This window comes from Silene latifolia, chromosome 10 (assembly GCF_048544455.1).
Source record: "Silene latifolia isolate original U9 population chromosome 10, ASM4854445v1, whole genome shotgun sequence".
In the NCBI taxonomy this organism is placed as follows: domain Eukaryota; kingdom Viridiplantae; phylum Streptophyta; class Magnoliopsida; order Caryophyllales; family Caryophyllaceae; genus Silene; species Silene latifolia.
The window spans coordinates 101,834,645-101,858,013 of record NC_133535.1 but is presented as its reverse complement, the minus strand read 5'-3'; the positions used below and the strand labels follow the sequence as shown (position 1 = coordinate 101,858,013).

General features: G+C 38.6%; 1 long non-coding RNA gene across 2 annotated transcripts; it reads left to right on the top strand.

The window, feature by feature from the left end:
* Positions 1-242: 242 nt before the first annotated feature.
* Positions 243-4,064, top strand: LOC141609103 (uncharacterized). Of its 2 annotated transcripts, none has more exons than XR_012527209.1 (6): positions 243-517; positions 2,087-2,169; positions 2,624-2,693; positions 2,907-2,984; positions 3,618-3,683; positions 3,882-4,064. It is a non-coding gene; the product is annotated as an uncharacterized LOC141609103 (long non-coding RNA). The 2 variants fall into 2 exon arrangements; XR_012527208.1 differs by having other exon boundaries at positions 2,609-2,693.
* Positions 4,065-23,369: the final 19,305 nt, after the last annotated feature.

The following is a 23,369-nucleotide window of genomic DNA, read 5'->3' as shown; positions in this document are numbered from 1 at the left end:
CAGAACAGTGCCATGCGGCCCATTGGGGTGCGAGCCTACAGGCGATATAATGGGCTCTACCCAGGTTTGAAATGTGAAGGACAGAAGATGCGATCCTGGAGGTTATATTAACAACCGCCATTAATAACGACGCTGAAAGTAATAATAAGTGGCAAAACGTTTTAATAAAAAAAACCGCCATCATATATTTTTGTAGCGGTTTTAATGATAAATGACGTTAATAGCCACAAGAAAAATATCTCTAAAACCCTTTGGAATACACAAATTAACTGATCCATCATCTTCCTCATTCTCTCATTCTCTATTCGCTATATACTCTCACGCAGAAGCTCCACCGCCATCGCTCACTTGCTACCGTCTCCGGCCTTCAGCAATGCCGACAATTCCCAGGCCACCATCGCCGGCCACTATCATAACTTCCGACGACGCCCAAGTCACTATCAACATCGCTTAATCGTTCGCTAATACCACTACGACGTCAAATCATCGCCATCTTAACTGCTCGTTAACATTCTAGGTACCGTTTCTGAGCAGTCTAGTTGTTTTATAAACTATATACTCCCTCCATACCATACCAATGGTAACATTGACTTTTTCATACTTGTCGAGACACGTTTTGTAAAGTGAATATCTTTAGTTATACATTATTAAAATTTATAAAAATTTGATATTCTTATCGCATCCATAACGATAAATCAAAAAAGATCTCACATGACTATATTTTGTCTTATAGATTAAGAATAATATCGAAGATTCCCTACGACCATGAATAGTGTCAAGATTCTCAATGTTACCATTGATGTAGTATTGAGGGAGTATTTGATTTTACCTTAGTTTGATTTAGGGTTACGCTTAAGCTAAATTTAGGGATTTTTCGTTTGTATTTGATGGTTGTATGCAATTGATATTCTTGTATTATTATCGTTCTGCTAGTTGATTGTTTGAATCCCCGGATTTTTATTCCTTCATCCCAATTTTTGATTAGTCTTGATTGATTCTAGATCAGTGAGTAATTAAAGTCAGCACAGATTTATCTCCACTTTACCTTGTCCTAGTGTTATTCGAATTCTCCCATATGTCATCATAATCACAGACGATATTTGCTTTGATTTGCTTTGTTCTCAATTGAACAAGCAATTTAACACAAATTCAATAAGAACTAGCAGTTAAACATATCTGGTGACATCTTATAGCGTCTATTCTTCATAGTTTGGTTTGCAGATGTTCTACAACCAGGCCACTTGTTATCTAGTTTGACACAAATTCACTGATCGTCTTCTTTAACTTGACCTTATTGATCATCTTCGTTAACTTGGTTTGTTAAATGATACATTAATTCACCCTTCACCTCAGCCAATTACCCACTAACTCATTCATTTGAGAGAGACATATAGGATTAATGTCAATGCTTGTGGTAGATAAGTGTTCTTTGGCATGAGGACGTATCAGTTACCACATCTATTTGAGATAAAAGTTTATCTTGGAAAGTATTTGGTCGACATTCTTTGACGTGTTTTTTAAAATGATGAATTGATTTAAAGTATACTATACCATGTATATCAAACAGCCTGATATTATACTCTCATGTGGATGTAATTTTTTTTGAAAACATTCGACTTTAGCCTGATATTTATTAATTATCAATTAACAACTCAATTACTCCCTCTTAATAGTTAATTTAGGCGGCGTGATCTCGAATTGCGGATTCGGTGAAGAATAGCTTGATTGGAATGGTTTATTTAGTCCACATATTATACGTTTGCTGTGTTGTCACACTTCGCATCATTGACTCTTATTTAGGGTTTTGGTGGTTCGTTCTTATTTGAAATGTGTTTCTACTTGAACTTTTATTTTTTAGAAACTTTGGCTTTTGATATTTCATAATCCCTGTTTACTCATGCCTTCCTTAACACGTAAATGGCAGAGATGCCGCAATAATGCGAAGACCCCGCAACAGTATTCGAAATGCTTTTCTGGAGCATTTTTGGGCGGATAATTTAATCCAACTACACTTGAATACAACCTTCATTTTTTCAAATGACCAAACATTCATGTGTATCGTGATAAATTACTCAATTAATTTCAGGTATATAGGTTCATGTTCAAAGCAAAAACATTGTGCAAGAACTCTGCTAACTGCTCTGACTCAGGCTGGTCTAACACAAATAGGTAACTTATTTCTCGACAACATTGTTTCATAAGATGACATGCCTGCTCAATTAAAAAATACCATTCATCCTCTAGCTTAATCTTCATTTTATTTAGTTTGTGCTTCTCCTTCTCCAGCAATTTGAATGGGACTCTTTTTTTTTTTCAGCCTCCAAATGTTAACTGCATATAGACAACTGAAATGGTTACGTACATGAATCATGGGACTATTTGTAATAAATAATTAAATGTTAGAAAATATACCTATGAATACATCTTGTCTGCGTTTTTGCTGTAATATATCTTTAAAGGAAACAAATTGAAATCCAAAATTGGGTATTTCTACTCCTGGGCAATCTCTGATAGAGGTGTTTTTGTGAAGATTAATCTTCCATTTATATTGACATGCTTTGTATTTGTCGTCGTTTTCTAATACAACAAAATTACCGATGTTATAAAGCTTTTCCTCGTGAAGGAGAGGCCGGAATAGTGTTATCAACTTGTCCTTGAACGATGCCTGGATCTTGTCATTCTGTTAGTGAAAGGTAAGCATTAATTAATATTGAGCAAGCTTTAAAGTTTAGTAATTTTGCAACTTATATCTTGAATGTTTATTGTAAGATCAAATAAGAAGATTTCTTGAATGTTTCAGCATTTGACTTAATATCACTAAACAACCATAAAATATGGTTATATGGTTCCTTTGTCAATTGTATCCAATAATTTATTTAACAGTGTGTATTTTGTCTTGATGTTAGAGTTTTTGTGCAAGAATGTTGTTGTTTGGAGTAACATAGATGGAAGAAGCAGATAAAAAGAACCTCAATTCCAAATCAGTAAGTGAAACAAAAAGCACAACTATTACTTAAATATGTTGAATATAACTATAATCCTGCTTAAGATACTGTTCTGAATACTTTACCAACATCTATAAACTGTATCATAACCTTAGGGGTGATAACTGACACCCACTTATTCAATCTGACTTACGAATGAGTTAGCAAATCAAACACCTTTTTCAACTTTGACAACCACCTTTGGCCTAATGGCAGAACTCTGACCTTCCTCATTTAGTATGTAAAGTTCACCAGGAAAAATTTCTTCAATGCCTCCCTTAGTAGGAGTTATGTGGCATGTCCCACTTGAATTCATCTCACAATTATAACCAATGGCGGACACAGTTCATGAAAGAAAGAGGTAGAGTTTGAGTAGATTTGGTAAGCACATCACTAGTCTACATGAATATAGAACTCATATAAAGATATAGGATCAAGAGTATAAAGAATAGTTAAATTATTAGTACTATTTTTGGTGACACAAACCTCGTCTGCTTTCATAAGTGCAAAGTGTGCACTCAACAATTAAGGATCATTAGTTATTTAGTTATTTCGAGTGACTGTGTAGACTTTATAGTTATTTGATAAATTGTAATATGCGACGTTGAGCTTAAACAAGAACTGTTTTTATAGGAGATCGGTCAACCTCTATTGGAAACAGACCATCCTCACCATTCTGCAAATTATTGGTGTTAACAGGTGTGAGCCACAATGATATTTATTTCCAATATATTGAGCATACAATATTTCTGAGAAATGGGAGTTGTAATGGTTTTAGTCTGTTTAATACTAATCATAAGGTGGATTGATAGTTCATTATTTATAATGTCTTATGTTGATTTTACTAATGCTCAGGTTATTTTTCTTACTATTGGTTTGCTAAATTTATTACTGCAGATGTAACAATGTTGATTTACGAGATGGAAGATGTTAAAGAAGTGTGAGCTATCAAAAGTTTAGAGAGCATATAATGTTGATTAGTTTATTAAGTAAGACGTCACTACTACAAATCCAGGCAACTACAACGCCCCTTTAACAACGCTTATTCACGAAAATCACAATTGACGTTGATTCCCGTCGTTGTGAGTACCAAAAATAAGATTTATAATTTCCTATTAAGACTAACCTAGGCTAGTGGTAACAGGGTCGAACCACAAGGAGGCAGACGTAATTTCTAGCTGTCTAATTCTAGTCTAAAGTAACGAGTGTAGAGGTTGAGTTGAATTGGTCTATAGCTAAGAATAAATAAAGACAATAAACTAAAAAGACGGATTAAACAGATAAAGAAGGGGTACTAGGATGGTTGGTTCATTACAGCTTCGGCGGCAGCATACTAAGTCGGTCTGAATCAAACACAAGTGAGGCGGGAAAACAAAAGGTCCTCTCGGTCCACTCTTAACAGATAGCATCTTTCGATCTCGCTATAAGTCCCTAATATCACTAATACTGACTCTCGTCCTGAAAAGTGACTAACGGTCTAAACTATACCTATCTTTCGATCTCAGCACAGTTTAGTCATTTTAATTGGTGGTCTAACAACTGTCCCTATCTTTCGATCTAATGGGTCAGTTATAAATTAAGCATCTAACTGGTCGCATGCATTCGATTCGTTAAATACAACATTAAAATCAATTAAAACGAAAGGTAACCTCACGTGGTCAGTCGATCGACCAGGTATGGCGGTCGATCGACCAACACGCGAATTCAGTCCAATTTAATACTACGCCGCCTACGCTATAATTCGCCTACATCCTAGCACAATTGATTTAGCTACTCATGTTGAGGGTGATAACAACAATAAAACTAGAGCTTAAAAGTACTGAATTCATAATTAAAGCGGTAAGACAAACAATTAACATGCAACAATAAAATGGTTTCGGGAATCTAACTAGCAATTCTATACTAATAACGAAATAGAAGTGAATTGAAATAGGGCAGAAGAATACCGAGAATAGCAGAAGAATGATTAAGAACAAGAGCGAAGATTCCAATGCTAAACAATATTCCAAACCCTAATAAAACTCAATGTTACTGTGTAAAACTTAGTGTAAAAACTTGATAAAAATCGGATCCCTAAAACTGGTGTTCTAAGTTACGTTATATAGCAAACATACGTAACTTTTAATTCCAAAACCTAAACTCAATGGGCTTGCGCTTCCTCGGTCTTTTAATTCTCGTCTGGAATAGCAGTTTGGTCGATCGACTGCTAGGACTGGTCGATCGACTTGTCTTCAGTATACAGTAGCTTCTGGAACCCGCAGGTTGGTCGATCGACTGATGGCAGTGGTCGATCGACTGCTTGAGCTGCTACTTGACTTCTATAATCTTGTGGATTTGTCTTTTGGGCCTTGAATTGCGCACCAAGCTCGTTCCTTAAGCGAATACTTCACGTCAAATGCAATGCAAGATACTCGGGGACGGATTTAGCTCGATTTTCATTTGGATTCTTCACATTTCTGCATTAATGTACAAAAATACGGAAGTAGACGGAAATAGGGAGAAATGTAGCATAAACTACATGAATGAGCTCTGAAATGCGTGTAAAATGGGATGTAAAACATCATATAAAAGACACACATCAAACTTCCCCAAACCAAACCCTTGCTTGTCCCCAAGCAAGAACTAGACTCGATCTAATTACCTAATGGAACGAGTTCAATCTCAGAGCGAAATGCAACATGTAAAGCCTAAACCAATTTAGTGCACAACCAACAATCAATTAGCAAATGAATCATGCAAACGAGTTATGGAGTCGTTAAAACTACTGAACCGTCAACTGTAGAGACTTATCAAATTGGACTCTCACGGGTCGCTCATACCACTCAAAAAACACAGGTGAGTATATGTAAGATAGAAAGAAGTAAATGTAATGACGCTCACCTAACTACGACCTATAAGAACATGCCTGCAGTCTAATATGAAAGCAATCTCTACAACCGTACATACGCATTCCAACCAACAAGAGACCATGACACACGCCGAGGTATATATGTGGATATGTGAGGTATGGGTAAGAAGAGGCAAAACATTTATGGGAAAGTGGAGGTACAGGTGATCAAGCTAGTACCGAAACGGAACCATATGGCAACATCCAACTTCTTGCTCAAAAACAAATGAAACGGTGCTATAGCAAGCACAAATCTCACAATCTCCAGGTATAAAAGCAATCAACTAACTCCCCATAAAATATGAATAATACATGGGAGCAAAAATCGCCAAAAGATAAGGATTTTGAATTATGCGAATTGATTCTTTCTCTTTTTCTCGAACCTCAGTCGATCGACCAAAAGGGGCAGTCGATCGACCGCATGAACAATACAGAACTCTTTTTTTTTCTCTTCGAATCATTTTTTCATCTTTTTTTTTTCTATTTCTTTCTTTCCTCCTTTTCATCTTTCCAACAATATCTCAAACATGATCATATGCTACCAAAAACTAAGTAACAATCCCAAGAACACAGACTACTAGCTTGACAAGGGCAGGCTAAATATAGGATGTAGTAAATGGGACAAAAAGGCTATTTTTGGCAGTGTGGGGTTCATGGGCAAAACGAATAAGGGGAAACCTCTACCACATGTGTCAACTAACCACAGACCGAATGCGTACAGGTATTAAGCAGATTAAGTTCATATTTATGCACATTTATGTGACATGCCTCATAAGGAGTACTACTCACGTTCCTAAATAAACTGGTCATAGATGTCACCAGTTATAGGCTCTAAATCTCAGAAATATGATGTAGTTTGCCAATTTTCAAAGTCAAGTCTCAAGTCCAGCAAAAAATGTAACGAAAACTCGTAGGTATGCACTTATACGATTCTACTAATAACATGTTAATCAAGCAAGGCTCAGGCAAAACAGGTGCAAAATGCAATATCATCCTTGAAATACTACCGTTCCGACTCGACCTATATGCTAAAATAAACGTGCATTTTATGGAAAAATTGAAATTTTTTAATTTTTTTGAATTTCGTATAAAATGAAATGAACAATGCAAAATAGAATGTAAACGTGAATGCAAGCAAATGATATGCGACGCAAAACCCTTCCCCAAACCAAATCACACAATGTCCTCATTGTGCAAAATCATGTAATGAAGAAAAGAGAAATGGGAATTTGCGGGAAAATAAATAAAAACGACATGAAGTGGAAATCGGGAACTTACAAGACTTTAAACGCAGCAAAGGAAACCTCCCTAAACCAGCGTGAGCTAGGAGGTTTCAGTAGCCAGCAGTGCTACTAAAAGGTACCTGAAAGACAAATAAAACCCACGCATAAAATCGAGAAGACAATTTTGAAGCGGTAAAATTGTGCACAAATGAGAAAAATTAGAAGAAATAAATAATTTGTCGGAAAGTAAAGTGGAGTAGAAAACTCCCTTAAGTCCGCATATCGACCAGACACAGCAGGGGAGAGGTCGTGAATAGGTACAGCAACGTCCTTGGTCGATCGACTAAGGACGGCAGTCGATCGACCAATGTGTCAGGAACAGTAGCTCCTGGAAAGTGCAACTCAGTCGATCGACCAATGTAGCCAGTCGATCGACTGAAAATACTGTTGTACTCCTTATTTCTTCGTATTTGCTCAATAACTTGAGCTAATGAGGTCTAAAAACCTGCAAGTGAACAATAATACGCGCCCAAAATTGCGCAAGACCCAAAATAAAGTCTCAAACGTATAAAATCCTAAGCAAGCAAAGTAAAATGCGAAGTTTCGCGCACACAAAAGCAATAAAAAGTGTCTAACAAAAGCAAATAAAATGTTCGGAAAACATGTGATCAACTAGTAGTTGATCAAGAACGGCCACGGAATGGCCCACTTTGTCGGCTTCTGGCTACTAGAGGTAGCCTCAACGGTGCTTATCTTAGCAGCTGCACCCTTCTTAGCTTCCACGTCCGTATGGCTCAACGGATCAGCACTATCATCATCTCCCCAGTCAATGACCTCTTCTTGCTTATCAAAGTCCAAGTCGTACTTCCGTGCCGTGACCGGTTCGTCATCAACTTCATCATCAATGTCATAGCTAAGGTAACCAAGATCTCCTCTTTGAATGATCGGCCTCTTTACAGCTAGAGTGACCTGCTGTTCTTCCTTCCCCAAACCAGCTCCTGCAATATCAGAAATAGACAAATCTTCCTCCAGTTTGCTCCCAATCTGGGGCGGAGGGGTTACAACAGGAATAGAGATAGGTGAGTCAGGAAGCACAAAGTACGATTTCTTGTCAGAAATCGTGTTACAAGTCACAGGCCACATGGGGTCCTTTTTCTTAGATGGCTGAGCAAAAACAATAGAATTCTTGCCCACTTTAAAAGTCAGGGTTCCTAGACCGACATCAATGACTGCACCAGCAGTGTGCAGAAATGGCCTACCCAAAATAATGGGAATATAGGCATCCTCAGGCATGTCAAGTACCACGAAGTCAACGGGGAAGAAGAACTTCCCTATTTGGATAGGGATGTCCTCTAAGACTCCTATTGGCTGGACCGCATATCGGTCAGCCATCTGTACTGTCATATATGTCACTGCGAACCTAGTCAATTTGAGCTTCCTAGCTAGACTCAAAGGCATGACGCTTATACTAGCTCCTAAGTCACATAATGCCTTCTCAATAGAGAAGGTACCTATATTGCAAGGAATAGAAAAGCTACCCAGGTCCTCTAGCTTGTGAGGTGCAGTGTGAGACAAGTAAGAGCGTGACTCTTTAGTTAATGCGACAGTGTGCACATTTTCAAGTGACTTTTTCTTAGATAAGAGTTGTTTCATGAATTTAGTGTAGGCTGGCACTTGATTGACTAACTCAAGGAAGGGTACTTGTACATTCAAGCTACGAATAACGTTTTCAAACTTACTGAAAGATACCCGTTCCTTTGTCGGCACTAGTCTCTCCGGATATGGGGCTGTAAGAAGTACCTTAGCCCTCTCCTCTAAGTTGCGCATGCCGGCATCCGTGGACTTAGGCTGGAAGTCCACTGCTTTCTCATTGTTGAAGCTCGAACCCTCCTCAGACCGTCTCAAATGTGAGCCATTAACCGTCATCGGATCGAACTTCGGAATCGGGACGGACCCATCAGCACTCGGGTCTGGCCCTAACGCTTTCAGAGTTGTCGTGCCCCGAAACAAATGGTCCCTCAAGTTATCGGGCATCGGAGGACGAAAAATCTCGCTATCAGCAGTGATCTTGGTCGATCGACCACTATCCTCAGTCGATCGACCGAGGTGTACAGTTCCAGAAGCTGTTGTAACCCGCATATCAGTCGATCGACTGTCGGGTGTATCGATCGATCGACCGATATACCAGTAGACGCCTTTTCTTTGAATTATTCGTTCCAGCTTTCTTTTGACTCGGATCCGCCTCATTCTTTTCAACAGCGTCCTCGACCATGGCAGGCCCCTCCAGGGTGGACCCACTCCTCAACGTGATGGCGTTTAGGGTCTCCTTTTGGTCGGTTTGAGTCGGTAAGTGTCCTGGAGCTCGAGTGGTACTCTTACTAGCCAATTGAGCAATTTGGCTCTCTAGTAGCTTCATCCCGGCCTCTCTTGCTTGGGACTCCTTCAGCAACAAGTTCTTGAACTCAGCAAAATCAGAACCATGGGATTGTTGTTCTTTCTTTGCGGCACATAAGGAGGTTTTTGATATTGTTGTTGCTTTTGATGAGGGGGAACATAGGGTTCTTTGTTGCGGAGGTGGAGTTGGATTTAGGACATTCGGCTACTCCACCTCAGGTTGGGATGAACATTAGGCACATAGTAGGTGTTTGTCTGCCTATAATGTTGAAAGGCAGGACAAGACTCAAAGGGACTAGGAAAATTCTTCAAACGTGTCCCCCTCGGCTCCGCACCTTTCTGCAGAAAGGACCGTCGACACAACATTTACTTGGTAAATACCCCCTTTGAAGCTCCTCCTAGTTCATACTTGTCAAATCTCGCAGTGAGAGCTTCAAGTGCGGCTCTGAAGGAGATTCGGTGCTCCTCCTTTGATTCCCTCCGGAATTCCCATACTCGGCCTTGTGGGTGGCTAGATCATCAATGATCTTCCACCCCTTGGTTTCTCCCAAATTCTCATCAAATCGCCACTGGTCGCAAAGCATCCAAAATAGCCTCTCGATCGCCATACTGACCCATTATAGAACTGATTGCACAAGCTCCATTTTTCGAACCCATGGTGCGGTATGGTTCGCACCAACTTCTTAAAACGGACCCATGCTTCGTGGAAGTTCTCGTCCAGCCCTTGTTTAAAGCTCGTGATTTGAGCTCTAATTGCATTGGTCTTTGAGGCAGAAAAATATTTCTTGTAGAATGCCAAAGCCAATGAATTCCAATCGGTGATCCCATGAACGGCTCGGTCCGGATCTCTATACCACTCCTTGCAAAGCATCACGAAGGGAGAAGATAAACATAGTCTCCTTGATCTGGTCTTGGGTCACGCCGGCTGGTGGGGGTATGGGAAAGCAGATAATCAATAAATGTCTCCATATGCTTAGCTGCATCTTCATTTGCAGCTCCCCGAACTGGTTTCTCTCAACCATATTAATGTATGAAGGCTTTGGTTCGAACTTCTGTCATCTCTGGTAATTCGAACCCCTTATATGAATTTGCAAATTGTCGGCTCGAATGACTAGCTATACTCGCTTCCTCGGCCATGACTGGAATTTCTGGAGAAGTGACTGTCTCGGCTGAAGAAGTGGAAACGGGTGAAGAATGTGGATCTTCCTCGAACAGCTCGTTCTCGTAATAGCTTGACAGAGTACTCAGCTCTTCCTCTGTCGGTAATACCCTCTGTGATCGTCTCAACTCGCGCAAGGATTTCTTAATCTCAGGATTGAATGGTACTAGTTCACCACCCTGCGACCTGCGCATAAGAAGAAACTACAAAAAGAATATAAGAAAAGTTTAAGGAACAGAAGTCCCTTAAACTAAGAAAGACTAAAAATAAAACAACTAAAAATTAGAACTATTGCCTCCCAGGCAACGGCGCCAAAATTTGATACCCGTCGTTGTGAGTACCAAAAATAAGATTTATAATTTCCTATTAAGACTAACCTAGGCTAGTGGTAACAGGGTCGTACCACAAGGAGGCGAGACGTAATTTCTTTGTCTAATTCTAGTCTAAGGTAACGAGTGTAGGGGTTGAGTTGAATTGGTCTATAGCTAAGAATAAATAAAGACAATAAACTAAAAAGACGGATTAAACAGATAAAGAAGGGGTACTAGGATGGTTGGTTCATTACAGCTTCTGCGGCAGCATACTAAGTCGGTCTGAATCAAACACAAGTGAGGCGGGAAAACAAAAGGTCCTCTCGGTCCACTCTTAACAGATAGCATCTTTCGATCTCGCTATAAGTCCCTAATATCACTAATACTGACTCTCGTCCTGAAAAGTGACTAACGGTCTAAACTATACCTATCTTTCGATCTCAGCACAGTTTAGTCATTTTAATTGGTGGTCTAACAACTGTCCCTATCTTTCGATCTAATGGGTCAGTTATAAATTAAGCATCTAACTGGTCGCATGCATTCGATTCGTTAAATACAACATTAAAATCAATTAAAACGAAAGGTAACCTCACGTGGTCAGTCGATCGACCAGGTATGGCGGTCGATCGACCAACACGCGAATTCAGTCCAATTTAATACTACGCCGCCTACGCTATAATTCGCCTACATCCTAGCACAATTGATTTAGCTACTCATGTTGAGGGTGATAACAACAATAAAACTAGAGCTTAAAAGTACTGAATTCATAATTAAAGAGGTAAGACAAACAATTAACATGCAACAATAAAATGGTTTCGGGAATCTAACTAGCAATTCTATACTAATAACGAAATAGAAGTGAATTGAAATAGGGCAGAAGAATACCGAGAATAGCAGAAGAATGATTAAGAACAAGAGCGAAGATTCCAATGCTAAACAATATTCCAAACCCTAATAAAACTCAATGTTACTGTGTAAAACTTAGTGTAAAAACTTGATAAAAATCGGATCCCTAAAACTGGTGTTCTAAGTTACGTTATATAGCAAACATACGTAACTTTTAATTCCAAAACCTAAACTCAATGGGCTTGCGCTTCCTCGGTCTTTTAATTCTCGTCTGGAATAGCAGTTTGGTCGATCGACTGCTAGGACGGGTCGATCGACTGGTCTTCAGTATACAGTAGCTTCTGGAACCCGCAGGTTGGTCGATCGACTGATGGCAGTGGTCGATCGACTGCTTGAGCTGCTACTTGACTTCTATAATCTTGTGGATTTGTCTTTTGGGCCTTGAATTGCGCACCAAGCTCGTTCCTTAAGCGAATACTTCACGTCAAATGCAATGCAAGATACTCGGGGACGGATTTAGCTCGATTTCCGCTGGATTCTTCACATTTCTGCATTAATGTACAAAAATACGGAAGTAGACGGAAATAGGGAGAAATGTAGCATAAACTACATGAATGAGCTCTGAAATGCGTGTAAATTGGGATGTAAAACATCATATAAAAGACACGCATCAGACGTTGTAGAATGTATGGCGCGAATTTTACTAAAATTAATTACAACGGGTATGGTTATATAACCGTTGTTATAAGTTTTAACAACGGGTCAAACATGCACAACCGTTGTTAATAATTTGGCGCAAAGTTAGTGAAAAGTAATCACAATGGTTATTTTTGAAACCCGTTGTTAAAACTTATTTAACAACGGTTGTTGTTTTACAACCATTGTTAAAACGTTTTAACAACGGTTTTTGTTTAACAACCGTTGTCAATACTTTCCATACTATAAACCACACAAACACAGATCAGCTACAGCCACAAAACACAAACCTTAACACAAACACAAACACAAACACAAACACAAAACACACACTTTCTCATCGTCTCTTTCTCTCTTTCTCATCGTCGCTTTATCATCTCGCCGTCACTGTTGATTTCATCGTCTCTTACTTTCTCTAATTATCAGGTAAATCTCGCCGTCACTGTTGGTTTCATCGTCTTTCATCGTCATTATTTTCTTTTTCTAATTATTTCATTTGCATGTATGTGTTTTTATCGATCATTATATTATTTCTCTAAGTATTATTCGCTTAATTCGCTAGTAAAACAAATTTAAAAAAAAAAAAAGCAAGATGATAGATAGGAATGCATTATAAACTTAATATATATATATATATATATATATATATATAAATTAAAAAAAAATTACATTAATAAAAATGCAATTCTTATATTTTCATAGAGAGTCTTATTCTCTTCTATGATATCTGTCCTCTCCTCCTTAGCTATTTGGAGGTTCCGTTCAGCAGTTGCTATATCGTCATATACCTGTAACTGCTGCTGCTCTGTCAAGCCATCTTTTTTGGCGTCCTTCAGTACGGATCGAGCATCCACAAGGTAGCTCCTGAAACTGTCCTCAATGTGGAGCAACCGGCGGATGAAACTGTTGTTGTTCTCGATCATAATAAGAGTCTTAAGGATGATATCATTCATTTTGTTGATGAAGTTTGGAGTTTGTTTGAAAGATTAATTAGGGTTTATTTGGAGTTTGTTTTAGCAGTTAGGGTTTGGAGATATATAGTGAGATAATGGAATGTTAGTTGAGATAATGCATGTATTTATACTAAGTAATGTGTGGTTTGAGTTGTTTTTTAATTAATATATATGTTAGGAAGTTGTGCCATAATCATCATCATATCTATCTCTGCTGCTTGAAATCTTATTATAACCCTTCTCATTCCATATTGTCCATTCATATGCACAGGGATGGCAGTAATAATGCATGCATCGGAATTATAACGGGCCATAATTATGCATGCATCTAGTAATATTTAATTTTATTTTTATTTTATTTTTTAAAAACAAACAACAACGGTTATTAAGAAACAACCCGTTGTCTTTAGTTATAACAACGGTTTTGTATATTACAACCCGTTGTTATAACTTTCCCCCCAAAATTGAGTCACACTTTCCACAACGAGTTTTTATACTTAAAACCGTTGTTAATAGTTTTAACAATGGGTTCCTTAAGAAAACCAACCGTTGTTAAAACCTTGTACAACGGACGCTTTAACAACTTCCGTTTTTTTATATAACAACGGTTTTTAACCGTTGTTATAGCCTGTATCTGTAGTAGTGCGTACGTGTATGTGATTAAATTATACACTTTGATGTATAGTTTTTTTTTAACATCAACAATACTAATTTGTGTTGGGTCGAATGATACACAAGTTTGTTGGTTGTCATTCTCTTGTATGTATTGTTTGTTCATTTCGCTATTTGGATTGTTAAATCTCTAGGATTTTGTAGTAAATAATTTTTTTTAAATAACTACCTATGGTGGCGGTTCTTCACCAAACAACCGACGTTATAATTACCTCTAGTGGCGATTCTAAACCAACAACCGACGTTATAATTACCTTTAGTGACGGTTCTGTAACAACAACCGTCGTTATAGAGAACATGAAGTGGTGTAATGATATTAGTGATATACCTATGCTGGCGGTTTTCAAAAAATAATCGTCACTATAGGTGTGTTACAATGGCGGCTCTTGTTTAAGAAACGTCGATTATATAAGTTTATAATGGCAGTTTTGTATAACAACCGCTACTATAGGATATCTATAGCGGCGGTTCAACAACTGCTTATAACCGCCGTAAATTTTTGCACGACGCCGTGATTAAACCTGGCAAAATGGGTCAGACCCGAATGACCCGACCCGAAAAGGCTGACCCGAGACCCGAAAATGACCCGAACTTGCTTGACCCGAATATGACCCGAAACCCGAATTGACCCGACCCGACCGGACCGAGGCCGAACATTGTTTGACCCAATGTTGACCCGACCCGAGGTGACCCAATCCGAAAAGACCCGACTCATAACTGACCTGATCCCAAATGACTTGAAGTGACCCAAAATGACCTGAAACGACTAGTACTAACTCATATTAATATTATATATATCAAAATAAAGTTTCATTGGTTACAATAATCCCTAATAAATGGTTAAATTTGCAAAATAGTATTTCTTAATCAGAATAGTATTAACTTAAGTGCTTAGCCATTAACTCAAAAGCAACTCGACCCAAAATGACCTATACCCGAAAATGACCCGACCCGAAATGACCCGACAACAGGTCACCCGAAATTGACCCGAAACCCGAAAGTGACCCGATCCGACCCAACCGGACCCGAAATATGTGGCAGACTCGAAATGACCCGACCCAAACTGACCCGACCCGTACCCGACCCGAGTGACCCGTTTTGCCAGGTCTAGCCGTGATGAACGACGGACCCTAAATCTCTAAAAACCGCCACAAAAGATCATCTATCCCCTTTCTTACCTAAACATAAAATATAAGATGTAACCAAACTTTTCAATCTCATCACTCTACTTTATCAAATTCACCTTCATCACTTAAATTTTCAATTTCATCACTCATACTCTATCAAATTAACCTACTCATTTGAAGAATTAACCTAACAAAATTCGCCTTCATTACTCCACTTTATTTACCTGGACAATCCCTTTGTCGGTGTTTTCAACTTATTCTCGAGTTTATTTCCTTTATTTACTCTTTATTCTTAATTTACCATTAATTTAGTACTACAAATTTCAGAATTTTCATTAATTTCCTTAGTTATTTATTTTTTAGTGTAGAGATGAGCCACCTGCATGTCGATCTGTGGACATGCAGCTGTCTGAAAAGCCACATTCGGTGACGTAAAAGGTGCATTCGACTGGATCGCTTTAGATCGGATGGTTTCGCCTCAGTGAAGGTCTCGAGGCGATGCAAAGATGTTTGGAGTCGCCACCAAGCAATTGTGGAGTGCTTGGACACCATTCAAGATCCACTTTATACCTTGGTCAAACAAAGCATGAAGCGGTGCTTGACATAGATACTAAAGATAAGGATTTGTCCCCTTTTAGCATTCTATGTCTAGAATGACTCTCGTTGCCATGGATAAGGTCATCCACTATCTAAAGGTTATGAGTAAGGGGTGAGGGTATGTATTGGGAAATCTTTTAATCGGACGCCCAATCTCGCCAGCGTTAGCGGCCTCTACTGATCGATCGTGGTTGCTAGTGCAAGAGTTGAAAAAACCGGTTAAATGCATGAATGCGCATCCACAAGTTTTAACCTAACATGCGAAAGTTGGGTAAGTCGGTTGTTTATCCAAGTATCAAGTAATTGATGTCGAGTTGGATTTTAAAATGATTTGCATGCAAGAGCGAAAATTAAACTTCCAATTACCGAGTTAGGTTATGGTGCTTAATATTATTCATTTGTTTGAAAAAGGTGTGTTTTGAAGAATATAAAATGTAACTCGTCAATATGATCCGTATAGATTTGGGTTGACCGTAATCGAGATCGTCCTTGACAAGTGTTGAAATGAACGAATCAGAACAGTGTCAGGCGGCCCATTGGAGCGCGAGCCTACATGCGATGTAATGGGCTCTGCTCAGGTTTGAAATGTGAAGGACAGAAGATGTGATCCTGGAGGATATGGATATTGTCTATCCACCCACTCAGGATATGGTTTCTCATGACGAATCCTTTGATTCCTTTGGTTTCCGGCGTTCATATTATTTTCTATCATATGTTCAACCTGCGCCATAAATGGTATTGGATTAGCACCATAGACTTGTCCTTGATCAGGCAATTGATCAGGGGGGGTATTGATAGAATGGGTTTCCTGGGTTCCCTCCTTGTTGAACCATATATATATATATATATATATATATATATATATATATATATATATATATATATATATATATATATATATATATATATATAAGAGAGAGAGAGAGAGAGAGAGAGAGAGAGAGAGAGAGAGAGAAAAGGGTTCTCATAAGTCCTTCATATCATATGAGTCCCTAAGTCCTTATAAGGGCCTTTGGATAGAAGGGATAGAGAGATGAGATTACATCTAAATAGATGGCCACAATTCATTCTACTCTAATTAGCTCCTCATTTCAATTAAAGAGCTCACTAATCTATTCATCCCTCATTATCACACCCTCTTCCTCCTCTGATTCCATATCTCACATTTCACATTCACAAAAAAAAAACCGCCAAAAATCAAACAATTAAAAACCCAATAATCTCCACAACCAAAAACAAAACCAAACAAATAAAAATCACCCTCCTTCCCTCCATCCTTTCCAGCCGCCCCCGACGACCCACCACCGCAGACACGACCCCAAACCCGACACTCCCACCATGACGACAACCAAAAGTCTCCCACGTCGCGACACCATGCTCTGCCGCCCACCGTCACCATCACTCTCTCCCTCTTTCTCTCCTGACGACGCCTAACACACTCTCCCACCACCATTGTCGCCTTCCTCTTCCGCACCACCGCTTTCCTCCTCTGCCGACCACCGCTTTCCTCCTCTTTGTCGTTCTTCTTCCGCCGCCTACCTCCCTTTCTCCTTTTTCTCCTTTATTTTTTCAGATCTGAGAAAATAAAGTGTGTGGTGGTTGTTTGTTTTTTTTTTTTTTTACGTTTTAAAAATTTCTTTGTGTTGTTATTGATTTCACATTCGTTGCTTTGGTTTTTTTTTTTTTTTCCTGATTTCTTTGTGTTGTCAGTTGATAATTTTGGTTCTTGTTATTGTTTTATTTCAGATTTCGGGATGGGTTGGGTTGTTGATTTTTTTTTTGTTATTTACTTAGTATGTTGTTATTTATTTAGATCTAGTTTTTACATTTTTACATTTGTTTTAAATTTTTCATATTATTTTAAATATCTATTGGTTTTATAATTGTCGTTTTTAATTTTTCAGATTTAATTGATTTTTATAAAAGTTACACTATTTACGACTAAAGTTAAACGCTTAAAACATTAAAGTTATACTATTTACGACTAAAGTTATACAAATAAAACATTAAAGTTATACTATTTACGTTAAAGTTATACTATTTATGACTAAAGTTATATCCTTAAAAAATTAAAGTTATACTATTTGTTTTTTTTTTTGGGGGTTTTTGTTATTTGGTTTTATTTTTTATTTTTTCAGATTTACTTTTTTTGGTTTTTTTTATTTGTTATTTATTTTTTCAGATTTTTTTTACAATTTTAGTGTATTGTTTATTTACTTATTATGTTTGTTAATTACTAATTTTGTTGTGTGTTGTTATTTACTTAGTATCTTGTTATTTACTTATTTTATATTTTTTTATTCAAATATGTCTTATATTACATTTTGATATTTAGATAGTGGCTTTTTTTTCAGATCTAGTATTGTTGGTTTAAAGTTAGTATTGGTGGTTTTTAGGATTTCGGTTATATATTGGACTAAAGTTGTACGATTTTGGACTAAAGTCATACGATTTTGGACTAAAGTTATGCGATTTTGTACTAAAGTTATGCGATTTTGTACTAAAGTTACACAATTTTGGACTAAAGTTATACAAATATGGACTAAAGTTATACAAATAAGGACTAAAGTTATACACAAATGGACTAAAGTTATACAAATAAGGACTAGAGTTATACAAAAATAGACTAAAATTATACAAAAATTGACTAAAGTTATACAAATATGGACTAAAGTTATACAAAAATTGACTAAAGTTATACAAAAATTGACTAAAGTTATACAAATATGGACTAAAGTTATACAAATAAGGACTGAATTTATACAAACAGTACTTATATAAATTCAAATTTATAGTATTGGTTTTTATTTGTTATTTTTTGTTGTTATACTTATATTTTTTTTCATTTGTCAATAAAGAGAAATGAGAAAACAAAAGTTATACTTTCATTAAAGTTACACACATTTCTACTGGAGTTATACATTCATTGAGTAAAAGTTATTCATATCGTTACTAGAGTTATTGTAACACCCCACGCCTTTCTTATATTTTAAATGAACTTTTAAGTAATTTTTATTAAATAATTATTATTTAAAGCTTATTTTCATAAAATATTGTCTTAGCCGTGTAACGGTGATAATAGTGTAGATTTTAATAATATTATTCTCCGACTCGAGTTATAGTAGACTTGGGACGAAAATTCTAGTAGATACCGACTCATTTTGAGTTATTGGGCTTAACTTGACTCATGGGCCTTTTTTCCTCCTCTTTTCTCTACACAAAACCTCAACTAAACCCTCACAACTTCATCTCCCTCACTTCTAATTTCTGAAATTTCCCAACAACCACATCACCATTGTTGAACCTTCCCTTACTAACCCTAAAATCACCATATCTCACTCAATTCTTCACCAATCTCGTTCCTTTTCGCGCCATTCTCTTCCTTTTCTCATTCCCCTTCTTTCTAAGTAAGAAAGTTGCCATCTTTTCCTCTATTTCGAAATTCTCATCTTACAAGGATGTGGATTCTTGACTTAATACCTTTATTTTTGTGTTTAGGGGAGAACTTGGACAACCCGGAGGAGGATAGCTACATTATTGACGAGTCTTTAGAAGATTGAAGTGCAAAAAGGTAACGGTGATGGGTTACTCGACTTTTATGTTAAAATTGTGTGAATTGTGTAGTATTAGACTCACATGAATGTTAAATTTGATGTCTTTCATGCCCCTTGGTGATTTGGTGTTGAGTAGAATACTTGTATGATAATTTTCACATGTTTGAGGAGTAATTTCATGCCTTGTTGCAATATGGTGAAATATGAGATTGTCTTAAGGGAATTCTCTCATAATTACATGATTAAACCTCATTTTAATGATTACTAAACAACCCCATATGTTAATGACATCTTGAAAGTGGTAATTTTCTGAGTATTCATCATGTTAAAGAAGTATGAAATGATTAAATGAAAGATAGTTGAAATTGGAAGACTTTAGATGGATGTTTGATGAATTTTCGTGTGCAGTGATCCTCTGCCGGTGGGCCGGCAGCCGGCCTACCCAACCGGCAGCGCGTCTTTGCATTTCTGAGTTATAAAAATGGGGAATTAAGCCTTTGTAATCCCCTGCCGGTGGGCCGGCAGCCGGCCTACCCAACCGGCAGCGCGTACATGAAATTTTGGTGTCTTTTATAAAAGGGTGTATCCCCTGCCGGTGGGCCGGCAGCCGGTCAACCGGCAGAGAATACACAATGTGAAATGTTGAAGTTAATTGACTATAGTAGGTATTCCCTGCCGGTGGGCCGGCAGCCGGTCACCCGGCAGAGGATACACATTGAATGTTTTTGACCTTGTTTCCTTTAGCTTGTATCCCCTGCCGGTGGGCGAGCAAAGCCACCACCCTACAGAGAATACACCCTCATCTAATTTGACATTGTTCACCATAGCATGAATCCTCTCGCCGGTGGGCGGCGGCCGGTGCCCACACCGGTAGAGTACTACGATGTTTCTCATATCTTTATACTTATGCATGCTTCACATGAATTGTTTACATTATGTTTGTGCAATCTTTTCCACTCGTATTTGTGACCCGAGTGTGACGTTTTACATTGTGAGACTACTCGACATTCCTTATTTATTTGCCCTCGGACATTGGGTCACGGTTAGGTGCCATTGTTTCCGAGTTGGGCTATTTTTCCTTCCGCCTCTTGATTTGGGGGTCACGGTTAGGTGACAAGGTTCCGCTTGAGGTTACTCGACTTTCGGGCACGGTTAGGTGTACCATATCTCGAGTCTTGGATACGATTTGGTATCGTTTGTCGAATCGGGTGTCGTCCATCCCGAGAGTCTGGCCAGGTTTAGACTAGGACCGTGTTATGATCGTCGTCCTACCAAGAGGTTGGAGTCTAGAGGGTTGTCTTGTTTGAGTCTATACTTTGTAATTTGTCTTACATTTGAGTCGAGTCAATTGGTGACCGTTTGACCTAATTATTCTTCTCTCATTTATGCATAACTACTCTTATTGCATTTTGTATACTAATCATGATTCCCTTATTACCGTAAGTATTTATTCTTATACTTGTTTATTTAATTACATTCCCAATTACTTGTATTTTGACATATTGTGGTGGGAGAACCCCCGAGTTACTCCCCACTGACCGTGGCTTTCATATTTATTATGAATGACAGGTTGGTGATGAAGCTTAAGTGGGGAAGACCGTGTGAGCTAGCGAGTTCTTACCTCGGACCTTATTAGTTATTACGTAATAGACTCACCTACTTTTCGAATTGATGTTAATTCGTGGGATATCTTTTCCCCAATAAATAGACTTGTGTTGTAAACTTAAACTTAATTATCTAAACTTATCTATCGTGTTGGCGATACCTCGCGTTGGACTTCACTAGAAACTTTAAAAGTTTTAAAAATCCCGTGTTTCCGCCACGATTTACTAGTTATATTTAGTTGCCTCAACGAGGGGTGTCACAGTTGGTATCAGAGCATATATTGCTCCCGACGCACACACGTGTACCCCAACTTAAAATTCTTACTTGACCTTGAATAAAGAATGAGAGATGGGTAGAATTAAGGACCTAAGTTGGTAGCCTTTTTGTGTATGTTTTGTGATAGGTTCTAACTTGTTTGCTCTTGTGCAAAAGATGGTACGACCAACCAATGTGGAGAATGCTATCATGCAAGCCCTCACTCAAGTGCTTGCTAATCAACAAAATGTTCAACCCGCTCCCCCTCTACATGAAGCCAACCGTCAAGGAAGCTATGCTTGGATTGCAAGTCAACTAGCAAGGAACAAGGCTAGGACCTATGGTGGTGAGGTGGATCCCGTTGCTCTCTCGGAGTGGTTTCGTGATATGGAGAAGAACTTCTCTCTCTTTGATGCCCGAGAGGAGGACAAGGTGAGATTAGCCTCTCACTTTCTTGTGAAGGAAGCCGATAGGTGGTGGACTTTGACCGGTCCTACCGCTACTCAAGACCCCAACTTTGATTGGAACCGCTTCAAGTCACTTGTGGAAACTCGCTTCTACCCTAAGGAGCTCAAACAACAAAGATTGAAGGAGTTCATGGACTTCAAGCAAGGGAAGCTATCAATTCAAGCTTACACCGACAAGTTTAATGAACTTGCTCATTATGCCTCCAAGTTCGTGAAAGATGAAGAGGATCGTGTCTACTTCTACAAGAACAAGTTGAATCCTAAAGTGGAAAGCATGGTGAGAAGAAACTCAACTACCTTTGTGGAAGTCTATGATGATGCCATTTGGGCCGAAAGCTCTTTGAAGGCCATTGAAGAAGAAGCCAAGCCCCACTCCTCTTCTCATTCTTACCGTTCTAACTTTCATGGCAAGAGACCATTTGTGCCTTCTACTCCAAACTATGCCAACAAGAGGAGGTTTGTGCCAAGGATACAAGACCATGGAGGACAAGGACCAAGAGTTCAAGAACCTAGAGGACAAGCTCCCACACCAACTAATGAACTTGAGAAGGACCGTAAGTGCTACCATTGTAGACAAGCTCTACACCCTGGAGTTGGATGCTATGGCAAGCCCTTGACTTGCTTTCATTGTAAGAAGCCCGGACATCGTGTTGCCGATTGCCCCGAGAAGAAGAATGCTCCTACTTCAAATGCTAGGCCAAGAGGAACTATCTTTGTCATGAGTCGAGCCGAAGCCGCCGCTCATCCCGATATCATTACGGGTATGTTCTCAATTTTTGATCAACCTTGCCTCATTTTATTTGATACCGGCGCATCTCTATCTTTTATATCTTCCAAGTTTTCGGAAAAACTAGCTCTTGAGCCCATTCCTAGTGAGGAAACTTCTATATCCTTACCTTAGGAGAAATGTTATCTTGTTCCCTTTCTTTCTCCGACATTCCTATCTCTATTTCGGGAACCTTATTTCCCGCTAACCTACTTCGTTTTCCCCTTGAGGAATTCGATGTGATTTTGGGTATGGATTGGTTGTCAAAGTATGATGCAAGATTCGAGTGTAGAGACCAAAAGATTTGCCTCAAGAGTCCGCTAGGCACTCGCGTATCCTATAAAGGAGTTCGTTCCCAAGAAGGTGTGAAATTGATTTCCTCTTTGAAGTTGATGAGCATGAAGAGGAAAGGTTACCAAATCTTTCTATGTGTGGTGACTTCTACCTCTCCTCCCTTACCAAAGATCGAAGAAGTGCCCGTGGTTTGTGAGTTCGCCGATGTCTTTCCCGAAGAGTTGCCAGGAATTCCTCCCGAGCGTGATGTTGAGTTCTCTATCGACCTTGTACCCGGAACCGGCCCGATTGCTAAAGCCCCGTACCGTATGGCGCCAATCGAGTTGAAGGAGTTGAGAAAGCAACTTGATGAGATGATTGAGAAAGGATTCATTAGACCTAGTGCCTCACCTTGGGGTGCTCCCGTTCTCTTTGTGAAGAAGAAAGATGGATCCATGAGACTTTGCATTGACTACCGCGAGCTTAACCGTGTTACCATCAAGAACAAGTATCCTCTACCAAGAATTGAAGATTTGTTTGATCAACTCAAGGGTGCTTCTACCTTTTCCAAGATTGATTTGAGATCCGGTTATCATCAAA